The 14,824-nt window shown below is 46.0% G+C and overlaps 1 protein-coding gene across 1 annotated transcript in view; it reads left to right on the plus strand.

Moving 5' to 3' along the window:
• Positions 1-14,824, plus strand: part of TCF7L1 (transcription factor 7 like 1) — a 154,397-nt gene that overhangs the window by 99,713 nt on the left and 39,860 nt on the right. The window lies entirely within an intron of this gene.

The following is a 14,824-nucleotide window of genomic DNA, read 5'->3' on the forward strand; positions in this document are numbered from 1 at the left end:
AATGCCACTAGCTTTATCTCTCGCAAATGACACACACAAACACACACAGAGCCACAATCTCACACCTCCTCAAGGCAGGTGTAACGAGGATAAATGTTTTAATGTCTCCCTGTTTTTTTTGCTTTGTATTGTACAGCACACCTACAAAGCAGGGCAAGGGTTAAAGGATCATGTTTGCACTAGAAGGCTACCCTTTCAGTACAAAATGATTCCTTACAGAATGCACACACGCATGCACTGCGTTGGCGCTTGCAGTGCATTGGCGCATGGCAGCCTAAAGTCTGCCGGCTCAGGCACAGCGAAGGATAGTGCCTTATCTATTTAGATATGGCCCTGCGGCTCTGGCCCCTAAGTGCCGGAGTGCAACAAGACTTTTCTCCTACTTGACACCTGCCTCAAGGAGGCATATTTTTTATGCAAAGTCCTGTCTAAAAATGTTAGTACCTAGATCCTTCTATCAAAAAACATGGGTGCTTGCATGGAAACACCCATATACCACTTATGGAACGCGCTCTTGATGCAATGTTGCGCAAAGTAGTGCATAGGGCTGATTTGCGTTACTTTTAGGCAACTTTCTGGCCCCATTTACCCAGAAAGAAAGGTAGCAGCACTGTGGCTATGCATTGCTATGCAGAGCTGCCTAGGATTACACTGAACAGTCAGCACTTAAGATAACATGATCTGAAGAATGACTTGAGCCTACAAACAAGGTACGTATATAGACAGGCATGTGCATATTTACAGAGACATATCCGCAGAGTACCCAGATACGCAGAAGGGATTGTGGAAGTGTCAGGGTATGGAGATCCAGATACATCTTTAATGATGGTGCCCGGAGGGAAATCGGGACATGCCTTGGTAGAAAATGTAAATTTTGGTATAGATACAAAGTGCATAGGAAAACCGTCAGGCTGACATGCAGGAACTCGCCTATTCAATGTTATGCGTATTTACAGTGTCGGCCGTTCACACAGAGTATCCACGCAGGTAGAATGGGTGTTGGCACTTCCTGGATGGTTGTATCCATGGCTACGGTAACATCACTCCTCTCGTAGTCCTTCTAGCAGTGTTATTCAATTCGTAGCGTGCTTTCATTGAAAACACTTATATGTGCCCTCAGTGCAAAGCCCTTTCCCTGGCATGTATGTGGAGACACCGATTTAACCTTGTTTCATATTTGTGAAGATTATTTCACAGTTTTAGGGTGACGGCTACGATTTTAGATTTCCTTGTCACATAAAGCAATATATTTACAGCTCACACGTAATTCTAGCGTTTTACTTGTCTATAGCTATACTAACACGGCCATGACAACACTTTGCACAGACACGGAAGGCTTGGTGTAGCTCCAGCAGGGGGCAGTGTGAGCACAGCTTTAAAGACCTTAGCTCGCACAGCCGGTGAGGCAGCAGCAGAACTCAACAACCTCAGGCCTCGGAGCAGCGCGCTCTAAAACGCACGAGCATCACAGAGAAGCATGTCACAGAGACGCCGAATCATAAGGAAGGATGTGAGCGGTCGTCCAGCAACCGCATCACAAAGCAGCATGTCACGGGGGGGAGAGCAGCAACGCGGACCAAGATCACCGCCGCACAGCAGCATCGTTACAAAACAGCATCACAGAGGAGAGCAGCACCACTGCGGACCAAGAACCTCATTACACAGCAGCATCGTCACAAAACAGCACCCCAAAGCGGCATTTTAAAAAAAACTGCTTCACAGAGAAGAGCAGCAGAACTCGGACCAAGATCCTCATTACACAGCAACAACGTCACAAAAAAGCACCCCAAAGCGGACCAGATTCGGGGGCGTTCCCGGCTTTCGGCTGACGTCGCGTGACGTCGGCAAAAGCCAAAGAATCTCGGGAACGCCCCCGAATCTGGTCCGGCATTGACGGACAGGCCCCTCGTCCAATGGCCAGGCTCCATTTATGGAGCCAGCCAATGAATGACGAGGGCCGACCCAAAGCCACACTACAGTTCTCATCAGGTTTTCGCCTGCGCGAAAAAGATGCGCAGAGCGCATCTTTTCGCCAGGCAAAACCTAATAAACCAGACGCTGCCTGTTCTCACTGGAGGTCTTTGTTTGGAAAAGCAGAGCTGGAATGTTCCTACCTGTCTGTTAAACGTTAGGCCATCCGCCCTCACAAGCTCTGACTTCGTGCGCCTTTCTTTCCCAAAGTTGTGAGCTCAGCTTGTTCGAAGACCATATCAGCTGGTTCAGTGGCATGTGCAGAAGTGTATTCTTTTTGAGAACCTGAAAATACTTTAAAACAACTTGTTCCATAAAGGGCGGCGTCTAGCCTAAGTGTTCATGCTGCAGCTACATTTGATCTTGTGTGGTTTGGTTTCTCTCTACTTCCCCGACATTATTGGGTGATGAGTGTTTTGGCAGATGCTGGTATGCAGACATTTTATTATGGTACAAAATAGGACATTCGAAACCATCCTGTTTCCTAATGTAATTTATGTTTCAGGACATAAGGAAAAGGCGTATTCTCTTGTGAGCATGCGCTATACGGAACGTTTTGCAAACTTAAAATATGTGCACTGGAACTCGCACATCAGACTGCACTGAATTTAATATTTTCAACTCTGACTGGGGATATGAAGGCGGGCTTTGACTCAGACACAAATCCAGGTTTTGTGCTACAGGCTGTAATCCTGGTGGAACCTACTGTAAAAACAGTTTCAATCGGGTCGGGGACAATCGATATTTGCCCGGCGGTATTGCCTCTGTGACCCTCTAGTTATTTAAATCAATGAAGAGGCAGGCGCTGGAGACTGGAAAGCAGGAAACAAGGTTTTTTATTCTCTCCGGAGGAGAACACAACGAAACGGACAGAAGGTATCGTTCTGAGGTGCTCTAACTGCATCCCGGAGGCCTGGCCTCTTATATCCACATTTATGACTTTATTGCAGATTACACATACATGTTTAAAGCTTTGATGTGCGGAAAAGACATTTCTCGGAACTCCCCTTTGGGCCCGTTCCCACACACATTTACAGTTAAAGTCCCCACCCTAGTCACAACAGGTGATGAGCATCGCGCAGCTGGATAATCCGCCGATTCACGGAATGTGGGGAGTCTGATCGGATCTCATGGGGTGGGGGGGGCTTTGATCAACCCGGGGATTCTTTGATGGGGGAAGCTTTCTATTGTACGGGGAGGGGCAAGGATGGTATCGGCAGAGCTGGGTGTCGGCTTGGGAACGGGGAGGACAAAACGGGCTCACGGGGAAAAAGGGGGTTTGCATCTAAGGGCCGGAGATCATGAAAGGAAAGCAGGGAGGTGTCGCGCTGGGAACAGGATGAGGGCCGGGGGCAGAGCAGCGCCGAAGAGGGGTTTATGACTCAAGGCAGGTGCAAGCAGGGGGTGGTCAGCGTGCAGGCTTAGTGAAGGCAAAGGGCCATGTCAGGGGCCAGCGGCATGCAAAAGGGTTTGTTCTGATCGGGACATCTTAAAATGGCGGGCGCGTACGACAAAGTGTGGCATCAGGGGAAGTGGCAAGATGGCGCAGATAATGTTCACCAAAACGCACTAATTTTCCACAGTCCTCCCTTTAACATAGTCAAGACATCTTGCTGGTTCATTTTCTACTCGGGTCTATTGTGGTGGGCATGAGAAAGAAGACCGGTAGGAACCCTAGAAAAAGAGTTGTAAACAATACATTTTGAGGTTTCTAGCTTTTAGGAGGTGCACCTATTTGATAAACTTTGATAAATTTGTTCAGCAGGAAAGTCATAGGAATGAAATACAAAAAACGGCGAGCAGCAAGTACATATCATAACGTGAACTGGCAGGTTAATACATGTTTCAGATTCGGTTTGGAGCAGGATCAATACAATGGCGGCTGGGAGAGAAATGAGGCAAAAAACGGTGATTGAGGATGTCAAATGTTCGAAGTTTACGAGTTCTCATTGTTCTTTGTGGTCTTTCGTTGGCGCTGTTGAGCACCGGCGGTGGAGCTACAAGTCCAGCTCTGTTCTAAGTTCTGCGTTGCAGGGCACGACCCCTTTCCTCGCGTTTCTGGTCGGAAAGGTCCTTTTCGCCCTGTGTCCTTTGAGGTGATTGTCAGAAAGTTCCGATGGGAGAAGAGCGTTCAAAACAGTCCATAGGGTAGGTCAGAGGAAAAAAAGGGGGATGGAGCAAAGCCAAATTAGGAACAAACCAGGGGAACGAGAGACTTCAAATAGGCGGGCGTGTGACGGAATTCAGAGAGCGGGGACTTGTCGACAGGCACTGGACGTCGAGCAGGGGCATCAGGTCGACCCTTTCTTTTCATGCCGTCGAAAACAGTGCCTCGTCCTGCAGCTCTTTTCAGTCGTGGTCTCGCCTTGGCTAATGTCGCAGGTGTCCCTTAGTCTGCAGTCAGGCCTCGTGCTCCCACATCCGGTCCTTCTCTCCTCCAACGGCAGTACCCTTAAACAAGTTTGAAAAGACAGTTTTTTAGAAAAATTTGCGGATGAAGATAATCAAAAAAGTCTATTTCTCTCCCAGCTCCAGGCAAAGAATGAAAATGTCCGTTATTTTTAACGTTCACAACTGGCATATGAATGACCGGTGGCGGACCTGCTGGATTTACTATGACTTTCCTTCATAATCATTTATTACAGGCATGACAGTTCATCTGATGGTAACCCACCTTCGGGAGACAAATCTGGCAAAGGTATGCCGTTCTCTAGAGTTTCACATTTACAAAAGGGTACAGTGAGTCGTCAACATGGTACTACACAGGTATTTTGCTGAGAGACGAACATGGCTAAACATTTCCTTTCTATCGGTGCATCCTGTTTTTCAACTACTGCGGGGTTCATTTTGACGATTTCTTTACCTTGGTCTAGTCTGTTAACCTTGTAAAACATCATTCTGGGTCCTACGTAACCTTTTACAGCCCGGTTACTTAACTAGGAAGGACAGGGGTTTTATGGGAAACAACCAGGGACATAGACAGGGGAGGTAACGGGGGTGATCGTTTTCTGGTTTGGGTATTGCGGCGTTTCGGGGAGGGGAGGGTCGTGTATTCTGAGGTCCTTGTTTATACTATAGGAGCCGTTGACATGTAGTTTCCCTCATTTCGGGCCAGATTAGGGAACCTCTGTCGTCTTACCTGTCCTTTCCCTTACGGCCCAACCTGGGTTCATTGACTTCTATCGGAAAAGGAGAGGTAATGACGCGGCCTCAGGGTGATTGTATTAAGGACGAGCGTTTGTGCAAATACTGACGGTATTTGAAGCCAATTAGGTGGTGTGCTAGGGGTGGCAATCTGCCAATTTCGGGGCTAACCACTCGGAAGAGTGGTAGTGCAAAGAGAGAGAGAGAGAGAGAGAGAGAGAGAGAGAGAGAGGAGAGAGAGAGAGAGAGAGAGAGAGAGAGAGAGAGAGAGAGAGAGGAGAGGAGAGAGAGAGAGAGAGAGAGAGAGAGAGAGAGAGAGAGAGAGAGAGAGAGAGAGAGAGAGAGAGAGAGAGAGAGAGAGAGAGACTAAAACGTCTATTAATTGGCTGGGGGTTCGGGGGCATATATTTTCATAATTTAGAAACATAATCATAACAGTTGTAATCAGATTTCCTATATGCATACCGTACGTATGCATCGTAAATGAGGTTTACATTAGTTATAAAAATATAATACATTGTATATTCGTAATCAACATTTGTAACGGGGATCTTTTCATACTGTTCGTCGAGTGAGCTCTCCTTGTCTTTTCTAGCCAAGTGTACAAAGGATCACAAAAATCTCAGAACATCAAGTTTATATTAGTGCGAAGGAACACCACGAGGTGTTCGTAAGTTCCGATTGATACCAGCGCCATTTTGGGCAGGGCCGGCACAGTCCGGAAGCAGCATCAGGGGGAAATGTTTCCATTACTGGCAGTTTGGACCAGAGTCCTTTTCGGCAGTTCTAGAATTCACGCTAACAGAAGGTGTGGCAATGTCATGTTTGTTTCGTTGGCGATCGAAGCAGCCGCCCCTTACCGGAAACCTGCAAAGGCCGAAGGCTCCGCCGGGGACCTTTGTATGATCTTCAAGGCTGCGGAGATGCTGTCGGAGATGGGGGCTCGTGCTCCATGGGACAAATGTTCGAGTTGTATGGCTGGCCAAAGTTACTCTAGTGGCCGGGGCCCGCCTTCCAGCGGATCCAGACGCCATTTTGAGGCCCTACAGGGGCCACTCTCGTCGAGTTTGCAAGAATGAAAGAGACCCTTCGGAGTGAAAGGAAGAGGTCCCTGTTTTGTGAGAGCGGGACGTTCAGCTGGGGTGCAGCTGTGATGCCCCCACCTGGGGGGCGAGGGAGACTCGTTCACATCGTCTCCTTCTCCCAGTGCACTCCATGCCGCTCCTTTTCATCGCCCCGCATGAAGGCCTCTCCACATCCGGTGTTCCCCAAGTGCCACCATTGTACGTTCGGTGCTGCGCAAATACTGGGGTGCCACCATTGTGTGTTCGGTGCTGCGCAAGTACTGGGGTGCCACCATGGTGTGTCCGGTGCTGTGGAAGTATGGGCACCATCGCCTGACTGGGGGTGTTCGGCGCCGGGCTGGGGGCTGGGAAACCTCCTACCGGTGGAGGTGGGGGAGGCTCGTCCGCGTCGCCTCTCCCTCCCAGCCCAACTTGGACAAATTGTTGTGGAGGTACGTGCAGGACATCCCGCCGTCCAGGACTGCTGCGGCTGTGACGGAAGAGAAAAGGAAGAGGCGCCTCGCTCTCCTCTTGACATGTGGCGGGACTACCTTAGTCTTTCCAGGCCCGTTGCGGCCGGCCAAGGAGACATGTGGCGGGACTACCTGCAAATGCCCAGGCTGCGGGCTCCTGCCTCTCCTCCGGCTCCCCCATACGTTAAGATTTCCTGACCAAGAGTTGGCGGCGGGGCTCGCCTTATATGGGTTGCCGTTGGTTGGGCGTAGCCGTAACCCTGCCCTACTTTGGAAGGTTCCAGAATGGGGGGGGGGGCGAATGTTCTGTTTGACTTCCATTTTCTACAGTTTATCGTTATTATTCCTTGTTTGTTGTGTTAAATTAAAAGTTCAAGTTTATTAATGTTCTACGGATTTTGTTTTATCATTTCTTTCTTTCCAGGTTGCTTTTATGCTAAGTTTCTGCTAACAGGGGTCGAGTAACACGGGAACACGTGTAGAGGGGTGACGCAGATTTGTACATTACATATACACGAACTCAGACGGGGGACAGTACAAGTACGACATACAAAGACCCAAGACAAATATAAAAACAGTTATTGGTCATAATTATCTCTTTCCGTCTGTGAATTTTAAACGAGGCTGGGTTCCCGTCTTGACATTGGCCGACCTAGGAGAACTTGATCATGCCGCTGAGATTTTCCTGGCGAAATCTGTGCCATCGGGCATAATCAAACGTGGTAGTTCTGTCTGGTCTGTCTATGTAAGTCGGGTTCTTCTCTGTCTCGCGCCTTTTCTCGTACTGTCGGTCTGTCGTTCTTGTCGGCCCTTTGCCTTTACTCACGCTCAGTAGAGTCGGGCATTGGGCTTTCCAGTGTCCGACATACCTACAAAAAGCGCATTGGTCTGACCCTAAGTCTGGTCGTCCTTTGTATAGTGTCGGGGGATAAGTTGTGGGTAGCGGTGTCCTGGGGTTGTCCTGTCGGTATATTTCCCTACTTGGTTTATCCTCGTCTTTTCTCTGTCGTCTCGTAGCCTCTCTGCGCCACATACCGAGACTGTCGAGCATAATTGGCGTCGTCTTATTATTTCGAAGGGCTATTTCTAACGTTTCTATTTTATCAAGGTCAAAGGATCCTGCCAGTGGCCACTGTTTGTCTTGGCTATCTTCGGTATACCTGTGCCATAATTTATTATAAGCTATGGTGACTAACCCATAGTTTATGAACATGTCCTTATTAGGGGTGCCTTCTAGTGGAGCCATATGGTCCACCTCTAACACCCGGTCCGGGCTAAACAGGCTATTTATCAATGGGGAGAAGACAGACATGACGGCTCGTAACGAGGGACTAAAAAGTCAGCACTGCCTATCTTATCACTAGGTGCAAAGACTAGACAGAATATTTCTATTCTACGTTGTTTGCAGGTAGTGAATACCTCATGGATCCAAAAAAACCAAAAGACCAACAAAATAACAATGGGGAGAATGAGTAGGACCGCAAAGATCTGCGTTACCTACCCTTTTCACTATCTGCAAAAAGGATGGTCTCTTCCCTGCTTGCAGACAGAGAATCTCCAGGAAACAATAGTTTGTGAACAACAGTTCAGTTTCAAGCAATTATTGAGTGGGGGAGAAAAAGAACAAGCACGGCTGCTACCCTACTTATCCTCCACTGCTTGCAAAGGGAGAGAGAGCCTGTTGCTTCTCCGTTTGCAGACAGTGAATCTCTAAATAAAAATAAACAAGGCAATACTAGTATTTTGAACAATCAAGCAATCAAAACAAATTCTTTCGCAACTTGTCGTGGCAACACGACCTTACCCGGACCATGTGGACAGTTTCCTGTCTTCCGAATCCAGCGCCCGATCGTCCTCTTTTTTTCTCGTCTTTCTCACGGCACTCCTGATGGTTCCCAGTCAGGACCGTAGATCACTCGAGAGAGGTCTGTTCGGAACTAGTGAAGTTCGGATGATCGGCTGCCAGACGAGGGTCTATTGGGCAAGAGCTCTCCCGATCGTTGCAGTCGTTCACTCTGTCGTCGGGACCTCTCCCACTGGATCCACGAGTCGCTGATGGGCCCCACGCTTGGGACGCCAATTGTAAAAACAGTTTCAATCGGGTCGGGGACAATCGATATTTGCCCGGCGGTATTGCCTCTGTGACCCTCTAGTTATTTAAATCAATGAAGAGGCAGGCGCTGGAGACTGGAAAGCAGGAAACAAGGTTTTTTATTCTCTCCGGAGGAGAACACAACGAAACGGACAGAAGGTATCGTTCTGAGGTGCTCTAACTGCATCCCGGAGGCCTGGCCTCTTATATCCACATTTATGACTTTATTGCAGATTACACATACATGTTTAAAGCTTTGATGTGCGGAAAAGACATTTCTCGGAACTCCCCTTTGGGCCCGTTCCCACACACATTTACAGTTAAAGTCCCCACCCTAGTCACAACAGGTGATGAGCATCGCGCAGCTGGATAATCCGCCGATTCACGGAATGTGGGGAGTCTGATCGGATCTCATGGGGTGGGGGGGGCTTTGATCAACCCGGGGATTCTTTGATGGGGGAAGCTTTCTATTGTACGGGGAGGGGCAAGGATGGTATCGGCAGAGCTGGGTGTCGGCTTGGGAACGGGGAGGACAAAACGGGCTCACGGGGAAAAAGGGGGTTTGCATCTAAGGGCCGGAGATCATGAAAGGAAAGCAGGGAGGTGTCGCGCTGGGAACAGGATGAGGGCCGGGGGCAGAGCAGCGCCGAAGAGGGGTTTATGACTCAAGGCAGGTGCAAGCAGGGGGTGGTCAGCGTGCAGGCTTAGTGAAGGCAAAGGGCCATGTCAGGGGCCAGCGGCATGCAAAAGGGTTTGTTCTGATCGGGACATCTTAAAATGGCGGGCGCGTACGACAAAGTGTGGCATCAGGGGAAGTGGCAAGATGGCGCAGATAATGTTCACCAAAACGCACTAATTTTCCACAGTACTTCCTTCTACTCGCCTATGTTTTATTTATTTCACTATTTTATTTAAGAGACAGGGCCCACTCCATTCCATCTCTTAACTTTTTTTTTTATTTAAAGGGGTACTACTCTAGCCATGTTTTTAGGTCGAGCTGGGCAGCACATGTACTGCTGCGAGGCATGCAGTAGTGGACTATGCCTTTGACGCCCCGCCCACTCTCCGCCCATATTTTGTATTTGCTTGTGTCATTTTCCTTCCTAAATCCTTCTAAACGCTGGCTTCCGAGTCGTTATTAGGCTTGTTAGTCCCTCCTTGGCACCGCCTTGACTGCATTTGTTACCTCCCAAAACGAAGGGACCTTTACTGGTGTTCTTACATGGTCTGCTTTATAAGTCGGTGAGCACTATTTTATTTAATGCTCTTCCCCTATTCCACCCACAATCTCGCAGCAAGCCGCACACTTTTATTTTAATTTTTACTAATGGCCGGTCCGCTTTAACTATAGCAGCAGTGTTATTTTATTTATTTATTTTAGCAGCATGGTCCACATTTAGCGTCCGCACTTATTTATTTATTTGGTTTTACTAGCACCCATGCAGTGCTTTCACAGTCATAGAGGCCGCGCCCCTTTCTTTATACAAATTGCGTCTAAAGAAAGGTACGAGGCCGACATTAAAGTGAAAGCACGGCATGGGCGCTTTTACCAAAAGAAAACCATCTGTTTGTCAACTTGACAAACAGATGTTTTTTTTAACAACGCCACCATTCCGCGGGTACACTTTAAAGTCGGACATGCCCCTTTCTTTAGACGCGGGCTGTCTAAAGAAAGGGACGCGGCCTTCATAAATCTGAAAGCGCCGAATGGGCACTAGTAAAACAAATATTTACAATGCAAAAGGTCTTGCGTTTGCAAGAGTTTAAGCTATTGCATTGCCAATAGCTTAAACTCTTGTTACTGCGAGACCTATTGCGTTGCAAATGCTTGTTTCTTTAAGCAGCAAAGTCTGGTATTAACAGGGTGTCTCTTCACCGGTGCACAGCTTATGGACTTATACTGGCAGAGGAGTGGTATTGGGTGTCGGTTCATGGAGGAGCGAGGATGTTAGAAAAGGTGTGGTCTGAGAATAGTGCGGAATTGTAAGAGATGTTACTGTGTAAGATAGTGGATGGACAGATCATTCTTGGTTATGGGAATGTTCGTTTCAACAAGTTACTGTTTGTGGGCATTCATCTGTCGGCCACATTCTATTTCTACCGTGGTCCTTTGGCATGAACAAACCAGTGTATATAGTGGCTGTTTTGAGACTTTCCTTCTCTGTTTTCTAAGTGTGTTTTCCAGTTTGTGGTTTCACATTACAGTGTATGAGTTTCTCCCACTATTTACCTTCCCTGTGCAATAATGGCTTTAAGTCTACTTGGGAATTGATTCTCACTGAAAGAACTGTTACACAGCTGTTTTCTTCTGTTTTTCCAATCTTGTTCTGTGTTTACTGGTATATTTTCCTATAGACCATGCCTTTGGATTCCTTCACTGGCAGCAGGGTCTTGAAAAGCTATTAAAAGGCCCCATGTTTTTTCAAGCTCCCCACGGGTCATTGCTGTCAGAGAAGGGTACTTGTCCCTCAATCATACGGTGATGTCTTCCCTGAGAGAAGCGACGGTATTTCCCAGAGTTCCAGGACAAAAATCATGATTTTTCAGTTATAATGGAGCATGGAGTTCCTTAACTGTGGTGCAGATGTTCCCATAAAATAAGAGTGTTTGTGGGCCTGCGTATTCAGAGATGGATCTATCCAACAAGGACCATTTTAATGCAAGCACAAATGCTAACGTTTATGATGTTGTCTGTTGATCCAATTTTGTCTTTATAACCAAACTCTGCTTTTTAGTATCACTCACTGGGTTGAGGCATCCTCGGCCCTTTTACCGTGGCTAGCTTTAATCTCCTCAGCTCACCCACTGTGCGGCCATGAGAGAGGGGTTGGTGTAGAGAGCAGGTGGTGGTGTTCTGCATCATCACTGAACTGGAGTGAGGAGAACGAATACAGAGAAGTGAGGACCACATTCCTCAAGCACTGTGCAAATCTCATCACTTGGTGTGCCTCACTCCTTGGGTGTAATTTAAGAGTGACATGCTGTGCACACCTCATCCCTGCTTTGTTGTACAAGCCGAATTTCTTGGCAAAGCATGTGTATTTTAGCTTATATGTTTTCCGTCAGTGCTCCTTAAACGATGAAGTGGACAATTGTGCTTTTCTCATCAATCGTGTGATACAAATATAATTATCATGGACCCTTCCATGGGCAGTGATGGTTTCTACTCTGAACACAGTCCTTAAATTGAACAATTGTGCTCCTTTTTTTATAGTGTTTTATTTTACGCACCCTGCTGATGAAGTCTGGAACTGGTAAATCTGCATCTGTGTGTTCGACAAGTCCTATGCAGAGGAACACGGCACTGGTGTTGTTGATTGGGAGACTAAGTTTCGGATCTTGCTTCAATAACTTCTAGAAAGAAGCTGAATTGGGGCGTACAACGCCAGTGGCAATTAGAACATTTTCTTTTAAGCAGCATTGATTTTTTAGAACTTTTGTTAGTGGTGTGATGACATGTTACTGATTGTTAAATGAGAATTGAGTTCTGGGGACTACCTGTTCGTTAAATATTTTAGTATGGGCTTTAAATAGCTGCAAATGAACGGGGTTCTGTATCACAGAGGGTTTACAATGAGAGTCCAGAGCGGGTGTTGGTGCACTAGGGAGAGGGGCTTGGGACTGTAGGGAATTTATAGGCGTACATGTCCTTGTTTTACAGTCTGAGGGGATGAGTAATTTCATAACTGATTATTGATAATCTATTTAGAGCCTTAGATTGTTGAGATGTGCTATTCTGATTTTAGTATCTCAAAATTGTGGAGACAGATAAATATGATAAAGTATGGACCTTACAAAGAGGTTTTGGTCTGGGTTGTGAAAGTCATGTCAATTATGAGCAATCTAATAAAAAATGTACTTCAACAACACTGGCTTTAAAAATAGTTAATTTCCCTATTTTGTATTTAAATGTCACATTGCAAAAAAAAATGGGGTTAAACATCAAACAGAGAAGGGCGTTCAGGCCTCATGAGCAAATCTATGGTATTCGTTCATATTTACAAATGGGTTATGCTAGAAAAAAATTCTGGAAAAATTTGGTTCAATTCAGGACTTCATATGATGAGATCGACCACTGTCTTGGTTTTTAATCATCTATTGAAACACAGAATTTTGGCAAAAGGAGTGCTCTCGGGATCTTTCATGCCTTCATCAGGGCACTCAAGTCTGTTCGTCATTAGACATCATGTGATAGTGTTACTAACATGAGTTTGTTGTTCGCATCGAAAAGATCTAATGACAGGCAAACTATCCAAAGTAATTTCTAGGAGGCACTATCAAGTTGCATAAGTCTTGTGCTGGCTACAGAGATCATCCTGAAAACGACTTGTTCTCTTCTGTGATCACCAAGTTACTTTTACAGCTAACACAAATATATATAGATTGGAACTCAGTGACGTGGTGGTTTGGTCATAGTGTTGCACAGATGGAAGCTCAAGGCTGCCAAAATGTTGGTTTACAAGCAACCTGCTTTTGAGTTCACATAAAGGCGTTCTGGAGAAATGTCGAAATTCAATGTGCCTCTCCAGAAAATGTGTATTTTGCCATACACATTGTATTGTTGACTTCAAATGGCAATAGTAAAACTGACTGCACAAAAGATGTAAATGGAGGGCTTGGTGGCAGTAGGCTGCAGTGCCCTACCTTTGAGGACAACTCCATCGATAGTTAGCAGTGTTCAGACCGCAGAACTTTATCTGTCGCCATGTGTTTTCATGCCCAACTCGCTGCATCCTGACATTGATTGTATGGTATCTCCAGGTATGTGTTGTAAACCTGTGCCTCTTCTATTCTTCGGGTTACGTTTGTTTTTGCATCATTTACAAAATTACTTTCGGATTAATTTTTTTGTTAAAAATATTTGGAAAAAGAGAGGATCCCACTCATGATTTCATTGGTGATGGTGATTTAGCTACCATGCCACTCCCTTTGGGACTCCTTATAAAAACTGTAATATTTTTACTACAGTATTGAAATATTAATCTTTCGAAAACTAAGATTGCTACCTTAGTAAAAAAAAAATAGGCGGCCACCTTTGTCTAATGTAACAGTCACTCTGCTCTGTAATTAACCTAACAAGAGCATACCTTCACTTAGGGGAGCTTAAGTGTCCCTCTATAACTACTACAGTGTATTCAGACTGTGTGGTTGATCTAGTGCCTAATTTATAAAAAAAAAAAATAATAAGCTCCGTGGCCTTCGTCAGGAGGCCACTGCAGTGTGCACCACACATTGCCCCTGCCAGTGCTGGCAATGACTGTACCAAAACAACTATTAGCCATCACACTCCTACAAGTCTGACAATTCAAGACCCCCAAAGCTTTAAGAAAGGCTTGGGAGGCAGATAATATAAGTTTGAGGTATACTGAATAAATAAACAACTGTTCTTGCGCTCATCTCTAAAGTAGACAAACAGCGCCACCATGTGGTGTACTGTCATAAGTGCTGGTGTTGACAGTTAATTGCTGGTGCCAAGCACGGAAACCACTGGGTCAATTTAAGCACTGGGTTGATCCCACTTAGAGGCAATGAACCTCCAAGGGATGTCCAGTGCACATCAGGTTGTGTCCAGGAATAAATCTGAATCTTGGACCAGTCACTCCTCAAGTGTCTCTGATAACCAATAGCATTTTGCCATTATACCTTCCAAAAATACTTTTAAAGGGGGGTGCTCAAAATAATTGCACTGTTTAAAATGTTATGTTTATTAATGTGAGAAAATTATAAATATTAAACGTAATTTTTTCTGTAAAAGTCTTGGGGCGAAGTAAGTCGCAGACACTTTTGTTTCCTCACTTTCAACATATTTTTCATGCAAAATTTTCTTTAAAGATGCATTACTTCCCTTGTCACTTAAAATAACTACCTCATTTCTGAGTTTTTTACACAGCTGATTATATTGCGATGAATAGATACTGGTACTGAATATCTCCTTTGTGTGCATTTCTTTTACGGAAATGCCCTCAAGGCCCTCTGACATGGTTTAGTTTGTTCTAATGTTTAACATTTGGCATAATATTTATGATAAAATTGCATTTTGGTGGGGTGGTGCTGGTCAAATTAATGGAAGGGGTTGGGGT

This window comes from Lissotriton helveticus, chromosome 11 (assembly GCF_964261635.1).
Source record: "Lissotriton helveticus chromosome 11, aLisHel1.1, whole genome shotgun sequence".
NCBI classification, from domain to species: domain Eukaryota; kingdom Metazoa; phylum Chordata; class Amphibia; order Caudata; family Salamandridae; genus Lissotriton; species Lissotriton helveticus.